The 9,046-nt window shown below is 40.2% G+C and overlaps 1 pseudogene; it reads left to right on the top strand.

The window, feature by feature from the left end:
* Positions 1-7,001: 7,001 nt before the first annotated feature.
* Positions 7,002-8,761, top strand: LOC126016233 (elongation factor 1-alpha 1-like; annotated as a pseudogene).
* The last annotated feature ends 285 nt before the right edge of the window (positions 8,762-9,046 follow it).

Genomic DNA, 9,046 nt, shown 5'->3' with positions numbered 1-9,046 from the left:
CCTGTCCCCAGAGATCACCCCACCCAACCCGAGCTTAGACAGGGGAGTGCAGTTCCCTGGCACATAGCCGGTCCAGAGTCGCCTGCGCCAAACCCAGGAATGCAAGGTTGGTTCAACATACGCAAATCAATCAACGTTATACATCACATCAACAAGAAAGACAAAATCTACATGATCATATCAATCGATGCAGAGAACGTGTTTGACAAAATCCAACACCCTTTTATGTTAAAGACACTCAGCAAAATAGGGTTAGAAGGAACTTTCCTCAAGATAGTTACAGCTATCTATGAAAAGCCTACAGTCAATATTATACTTAATGGTGAGAAGGTAGAAGCATTCCCACTAAGGTCAGGAACTAGGCAAGGCTATCTAGTTTCTCTACTCTTATTCAATATAACCTTAGAAGTCCTAGCAATAACAATCCGGCAAGAGAAGGGAATCAAAGGAATCCAAATTGGGAAAGAGGAACACAAACTATCTCTATTTGCAGACAATATGATGATATACATCGAAAACCCTAAAGAGTCCACAATAAAACTCCTAGAAACAATTAACCAATACAGCAAAGTGGCTGGATACAAAATCAATACACAAATTACAGTAGTGTTTCTATATACAAAAAACGAAGTTGAGGAGAGAGAGATTAAAAATACAATTCCATTTAAAATAGAATAAAAAAAATATCAGGTACATAGGAATCAGCATTACAAGGGAAGTGAAAGACTTATACCAGGGAAACTTCAAAACACTTCAGAAAGAAATTGAAGAGGATCTAAAGAAATGGAAGAACATCCCATGCTCATGGATAGGTAGAATTAACATAGTCAAAATGACTATCCTACCCAAACTACTATATAGATTTAATACAATCCCTACCCAAATTCAGACATCATTCTTTAAAGAATTAGAACAATCAATCACAAAATCCATCTGGAACCACAAAAGATCCAGGATAGCCAAACACATACTGAAAAACAAGTGGGTGGCATCTCCTTACCTAACTTGAAACTATACTATAAAGACATAGTAATCAAAACAGCATGATACTGGAACAGAGACAGGACCTCAGACCAGTGGGTCAGAACAGAATTCCCAGACATAAACCCCCAGATATACAGCCAATTAATATTTGATAAAAGAGACAAGAACTTGAAATGGAACAAAGAAAGCCTTTTCAACAAATGGTGTTGGTACAACTGGAAAACCACATGTACAAAAGTGAAAATTAACCCATACCTCACTCCTTATACAAAGTCAACTCAAAATGGATCAAAGACCTTGAAATCAGACCCGAGTCTATAAAGTTTATTGAGAATAAAATAGGCAGAACACTCGAAGACCTAATTATCAAAAAAGCTCACATCAAAAATAATGGGAAAATCTCTGTTGGCGGGGATGCAGTATGAAAGGAACTCTCATTCACTGCTGATGGGAATGCCCCCTAGTCCAACACCTATGGAGAACAGTCTGGAGTGTGCTCAAAGAACTCAGAATTGAGCTGCCATTTGACCCAGCAATTGCTCTCTTAGGTATATACCTCCAAGTTGGAAGGACATTTATTCCAAAATATGTGTGCACCCCACTATTTATTGCAGCTCTCAGTATAATAGCCAAGTCTTGGAACCAACCTCAATGTTCAACAACAGATGAATGGATCATTAAGATGTGGTATCTATACACAATAAAATACTACATGGCAGTCAGAAATGATACAATCACAGATCTGGCAGCAACGTGGATAGACTTAGAACATGTTATGTTAAACGAAGTAAGTCAGAAGACAAAAGATAAACACAGAATGGTAGCACTATTCTGAAACACCTAGAACACATATTTTATACACAACTAATACCTAACAATCAAATAACAGGGTTCAACAGGGTAGAAACTCCGAACACTGTAATAGTCAACATCTACTCGGGAGCAGTGCCCAAAATACATGAAAAAGGAACAACACAAACTCTTCACTACACATTATAGCACAAAGAAACCAGCAACACCAGAAACAGCAGCATAGAGAGAACAGCCTTCTACAACAAAGGTCCACAATAATCCCTTAGAGATCGTATACAGGATCACAGGTAAAAAATACCACAGGAAATCACTGACTCCAATGGAAACATCCCATAACACTATGTTTTAATGCCTTTATCTTACTATATTTAAAACAAACTCTCAGATTCTCTGTCCACAGGCATTCTTGGATACAAATGGTGGACAAACTTAGATGGCAGCTCGGGGCTCAGTCACACGAGACACCATACCCAGCTTGCACTACGAGATGGTCCCGAGAAATCTCTTTAACATACACTTTATCTCTAGGTTATACCTTCTCTTAGGATTTGAAGCACATGACCAGTCAGACCACCGAAGCAGTAACTGCGATGTACAGACTTAAACTACAGGATCTTCTCTTTGAACACATTCAAGCAAACTAGCATTCCCTTGCTATTTTCTCCTCTCTTCTCACTACTTTCTTTTTTATTTTTTTCTTTTCTTTTCTTCTCTTTTCTTTTTTCCCTTTCTATTCTCACTTTCTTTCTAAAGTATTTTCTCTTTTCTCCCTTCCTACCCCTTCCATATACCTTCCCCTTTCCCCCCTTTGAAAATCTAACTATCCCTTTACCCCTCAATCCCATGCAGACCACCCATCGTATTAAAACTCTTCACCATCAGTCCTTAATTTATTAGGCATCAAGATTGACCTCTAACCCCCAACGAACCAGTACCTAGCACCCAAGCGAAGGGACACACAGTCAAACCCACACCTCGTCCCCTGCAAGAAAAGGCAGCCAACTCCCCTCTGGACTCATGCTGCGCGGCTCTCCCTACCAACACCCCCTAACATGGACTGTTACTTGAAACCGGACTTAGTTCCAAAAGTATCCCCAATGCAAAACCTCTTCCAAGACCGCCCTGCCACAAATCTTTTGCCAATCTGAAGAAGGCCAGAAGGTGTGATGGAAAGGTGCCTGGGAACCCACACACCACAAGAAAAACCCAAAAGACAATGGAAAAACCTGTACTTCCAACATAAGTATAAGACCTGTATTACACCACCTCTTTACCTGCTTTTCCCCAAATATAAGGTAGTCTTTTGCATCACTTTGGTTCTTTAAATACTTTGTTAATTCATTTTAAAAAAATGTCAGTTCTACATATACATATGTGAGCACATACATTTTTATTCCTATTTTTATCTTTTTTGGTTGTGTGACCTGTTTCTGTTTTTTTCTCTGTCCACCCCCAAATGCACTGACAATATAATTTAGCACCATTTCTCCCTGCAAAGGCACACTAAAAAAGGGGGAAATCTTATATATAAAAAAGAGCTCTTATCTACTAGGGATAGGAACTCATAGTTGTTTACAATACAGGGATATCTCCTACCTTAAATATATGTCATGTGGACTCAACTTAGACCTCAGGTGATTAGACACCATCCATCCAGCCTTGAACCCTGGATCCCAGACATAGAAATGGCACAGTTCTTCACAACTGCTGCAGGAAACAAATCCCATCTGGGACAGCCTTAATACTGCTGGGTCACCAACAAGTGCCAGTTCTAATATGATATTCTGACAACGAGAAAAATGGGAGCAACTTGACCTAAGAGCAGGTTATCCTACCTTACCAGCTAACGATAAGACAAAATCAGAAGACTTGTCACCCTTTGGTAGGTCCAAAAGCCAAGATCGTGATTTACAGATCTGGCTGTTAGAACCATGACCAGACTGTATATATCTTGGGACCAATAAAAAAGCCCTAGTCTAGGGTTTGAACTACGACCTGCACAACAACCATGATCCCCAGTTCCAAAGGTCTGGCTGAGACTATTGCAATGGAATGGGGCTTCTGGAAACACAAAGAAAGACGTTATCCTAGGTGCCATCCTAGTTTCAGTGCAAAGACCAAGACCACCAACCACAGAAGATGGATTAAAATGACAGTGAGAGAACAGAACCTCTAGAACCACAAGGACTGACTTCATCATAAGTCCCACTCCTGGACCTGTGCAGATACTGAGATCTCTAGATACAGAGGTCTGATTTTATCACCCAGGACGGATCAGACGTCTTCCAAACACCATGAAAGCACCACCGGGAGAGTAAATGATCCTGAACAGAGTCTATAGTTAATCCCATGACAATATACTCCAAGGGTGGAGAAACCCCATATCTCTTAGGCAAGTGAATTCCTTTTCGAATGACCCCAATATTTACTGTGCCAGACCAGGAGGGGAAAAAAAGCAAAAAGCTTTGGTTAAAAAATATTGTTTATTTTTTATATTTTTATCTTCATTTATTCTTCTTCTTATTATTTTTTACCTATCTATTTTTGTCAATTTCTTTGTTTTGGTGTGGTTATTGAAGTTGTTGCCCCCATTTATACTTATTTTTTTTCTCTTTTCTTCTTTCCTTTATGTGCTCTGCCATGTTTCTTATCTCAAGACCATGGTTTATTTTTTTTTTTGTTAATTTTTTTCGTTATTGTTGGAGTCCTCACTGGATATTTGACACTTCTTTTTGTACTGGTGGAGTGTTTCACCTTTTTTTTCTCTTTCGTCTCTCAAACCGATGATGAGAGCCTCTAGAAGGATTCTGCCCATTTTCGGCTTATTAGACTTTTACCCCAGTTTATTACTTTTCTTTTCTTCAAACAAAACCATGTAACTTGAACTAGCTAGTCCTGCCCCCCAGTTAGAAGGGGAAATAAGGGAGGCACCAAGACCAAACAGGTGCAAGACTACTAAGTAGTAGGCTAGGTACAGAGGGGACAACATATTCTAGCTGCCCCGGCGGTGAGGGAAGAGGATATGGGAGGTAGGACAAAAACGGAGGTGTAGAGAGGACAAATTGGTAATGGGAATCCCCCTAGTTTTATGTAAATATGTACATAAAATATTATTGTCAACAATATATAAGCCACTATGATCAAAATAAAAATTATATTAAAAATGTAATAAGATACACAAATAAGCATTATATAATGGTTAAGAATCAACATCTGGGCCCAGAGAGATAGCACAGCAGTGTTTGCCTTGCAAGCAGCCGATCCAGGACCAAAGGTGGTTGGTTCGAATCTCGGTGTCCGATATGGTCCTCCATGCCTGCCAGGAGCTATTTCTGAGCAGACAGCCAGGAGTAACCTCTGAGCACTGCCGGGTGTGGCCCAAAAACCAAAAAAAAAAAAAAAAAATCAACATCTGGGGCCAGCAAGGTGGCACTAGATGTAAGGTGTCTGCCTTACAAGTGCTAGCCAAGGGTCAGGACCACAGTTCGATCCCCAGGAGTCCCATATGGTCCCCCCAAGCCAGGGGCAATTTCTGAGCACTTAGCCAGGAGTAACCCTTGAGCATCAAATAGGTGTGGCCCGAAAAACCAAAAAAAAAAAAAAAAGAATCAACATCCAAAAAAATCTTAGTACTTACTAACATATATTCAGCAAGTTAAAGAGCATAGAAATAAAGGTTTTTTCAATAGCATGCCTTGCATGCAGCCAACACAGGACAGACCCTGATTTGAATCCCGGCATCCCATATGGTCTCCCCAGGAGAGACTTCTGAGAGCAGAGCCAGGAGTAGCTCCTGAGCACTACCAGTTGTGACCCAAAAAAACAGAGAGAGAGAGCATAAAAATATAAAAATAACTAATAGGCCTAAAATTGATATTGACACCAACAAAATAAAAGGAGATTTTTTAGCATTTCCTTTCATTACTGAATAGATCAAACCAAAAGATATTTAATAAAATAAATATCAGTCCTTAAGAAAGAAATGGAATAACTGAGGTTAGTAGACATATATAAAACTCTTCACTCCCCAAATCTGGGGTACTCATTCTTTTTCAGTGCATTATTCTTCTATTTGCCGTGGTAAAAAATGTGAAAGGACACAGAGTTCATAAAATCACAAAGATAGCTATCATTTCAAGTACCTTTTTAAACAACAATGCTATGAAGGTAGAGATCATTTAAAATCTGCAAAAAGCAATGTGAAACTGGACCGTATACTTTTGAACAACTGTTGATAAATAGGAATCAAAGAATAAATAAAAACATTCCTGTAAGCAAATAACAACAAAGAGATAATATATGGGACACACTATAGCTGTATGAAAAGGGAACTTCATAGGCATACAAGCTTTCATCAGGAGTAAAGAAAAGGTTCAGATAATAATCTAACTTGACATTTTAAGAACTTGTAAGCCCCTGGGGCAGGAGCGGTGACACAGAGGTAGGACGTTTGCCTTGCATGCGGCTGACCTCGGACCGACGGCAGTTTGATCCCTTGATGTCTCATATGGTACCCCAAAGTCAAGGGCGATTTCTGAGCTCATAGTCAGGAGTAACTCCTGAGCATTACCAAGTGTGGCTCCCCCCCAAATGAATTTAAAGCCCCAACAAACCCCAAGTAAGTAAAAAGAAAGATAATTAAGATTATAATCATTAGATATAATAAAATCAGAACAGAAATCAATGATATAAAACATTTTAAATGCAAAAGATCAATTAAACTTCTTCAAAACCAAAAGATAGGTTCCAGACTAGTCCACTACTAATTATTTCCAAATATATAATAATAGCCAATTACTGACCTTTCTCAAACTCTCCAGAACTTTTAAAAAAATGTTTCCTGCAATTTCTATGACACCATTATTCTAATATCAAAACACACAGGCTCAAAAAATAAAACTATAATTATTATTCTTCATGAATATAGATGCAAATATCTTTAACTTTTTGGGGGGGGTCACACCCAGCAGCGTTCAGGGGTTACTCCTGGCTCTACAAGCTCAGAAATCGCTCCTGGCAGGCTCGGGGGACCATGGGATGCCGGGATTCGAACCACCGTCCTTCTGCATGCAAGGCAAAAACCCTACCTCCATGTTATCTCTCCGGCCCCAGATGCAAATATCTTAAAGAAAATCTTAGCAAATTAATTTTATAATACATTTTAAGAATTATCCACTATGATAAAGTATGATTTAATTGCTTTTTTGCAACGGGTTTGCCGCCAGGGCACAGGTGTCGTGAAAACCACACAGCTTAAACTAATCCAGCCAAGATGGGGAAGGAAAAGACCCACATCAACATCGTCGTCATCAGCCACGTAGACTCGGGCAAGTCCACCACCACCGGCCATCTGATCTACAAATGTGGCGGCATCGACAAGAGAACCATTGAGAAATTCGAGAAGGAGGCCTCCGAGATGGGAAAGGGCTCCTTCAAGTATGCCTGGGTCTTGGATAAGCTGAAGGCTGAGCGTGAACGTGGTATCACCATTAGTATCTCCCTGTGGAAGTTCGAGACCAGCAAGTATTACGTGACCATCATTGATGCCCCAGGACACAGAAACTTCATCAAGAACATGGTTACAGGCACCTCAGAGGCTGACTGTGCTGTCCTGATTGTTGCTGCTGGCTGCGGTGAATTTGAGGCTGGTATCTCCAAGAATGGGAAGACCTGCGAGCATGCCCTTCTGGCTTACACACTAGATGTCAAGCAGCTTATTGTTGGTGTTAACAAAATGGATTCCACTAAGCCACCCTACAGCCAGAAGAGATATGAGAATATTGTTAAGGAAGTTAGCACCTACATTAAGAAAATCGGCTACAACCCAGATACCGTAGCATTTGTGCCAATTTCTAGTTGGAACAGTGACAATATGCTGGAGCCAAGTGCTAACATGCCATGGTTGAAAGGATGGAAAGTCACCCGTAAAGATGGCAGTGCCAGTGGAACCACACTTCTTGAAGCCCTGGATTGCATCCTGCCACCCCACTCGCCCAACTGACAAACCCCTGCGCCTGCCCCTCCAGGATGTGTACAAGATAGGAGGTATTGGTACTGTCCCTGTGGGCCGAGTTGAGACTGGTGTTCTCAAACCTGGCATGGTGGTCACATTTGCTCCAGTCAATGTTACAACTGAAGTTAAGTCTGTTGAAATGCACCATGAAGCTCTTAGTGAAGCACTTTCTGGGGACAAAGTGGGTTTCAATGTCAAGAACGTATCTGTTAAGGATGTTCGTCGTGGCAATGTGGCTGGTGACAGCAAAAATGATCCTCCAATGGAAGCAGCAGGCTTCACTGCTCAGGTGATTATCCTGAACCATCCAGGTCAAATCAGTGCTGGCTATGCACCTGTGCTGGATTGTCACACAGCCCACATTGCTTGCAAGTTTGCTGAGCTGAAGGAGAAGATTGATCGTTGTTCTGGGAAAAAGCTGGAAGATGGCCCTAAATTCCTGAAGCCTGGTGATGCTGCCATTGTTGATATAGTGCCTGGCAAGCCCATGTGTGTGGAGAGCTTCTCTGACTACCCTCCCCTGGGTCATTTTGCTGTTCGTGACATGAGACAGACTGTTGCTGTGGGTGTCATCAAAGAAGTGGACAAGAAGGCAGCTGGAGCTGGCAAAGTTACAAAGTCAGCCCAGAAGGCTCAGAAGGTTAAATGAATATTACCCCCAGTACCTGCCACCCCAGTCTTAATCAGTGGTGGAAGAACGGTCTCAGAACTGTTTGACTCAATTGGCCATTTAAGTTTAATAGTAAAGAACTGTTTAATGATAACAATGCACCGTAAAACCTTCAGAAGGAAAGGAAAATGGTTTGTGGACCATTTGTTTTTTTTTGTGTGTACATGGCAGTTTTAAGTTATTAGTTTTTAAAATCAATACTTTTTAATGGAAACAACTTAACCAAAAAGCTGTCACAGAATTTTGAGACCCATTAAAACAAAGTTTAATGAAAAAAAAAAGTATGATTTAATCCAAGGATGCAATGACTGTTTGACAAACAAAAATAAATTCATGTGATATATCATACCACCAATAAAGATAATGTAAAAAAAAAACCATACTAATAGATGCAGAGAAGCTTTGACATTATTTAGCATACATTTAGGATTAAAAACATCAACAAAATGGTTGTTGAAGGAGCTTACCAAGAGATAACCTCATACTGAGTGGTGAAAAGTAAAAATCTTTCCTCTAAGACAAGGGACAATCTACAAAATATATGTTCACTTCAGACTATTGTTAAA

This window comes from Suncus etruscus, chromosome 8, assembly GCF_024139225.1.
Source record: "Suncus etruscus isolate mSunEtr1 chromosome 8, mSunEtr1.pri.cur, whole genome shotgun sequence".
Lineage (NCBI taxonomy): Eukaryota > Metazoa > Chordata > Mammalia > Eulipotyphla > Soricidae > Suncus > Suncus etruscus.
The sequence above is the reverse complement of the archived record's forward strand: the minus strand, read 5'-3'. Positions and strand labels throughout refer to the sequence as shown.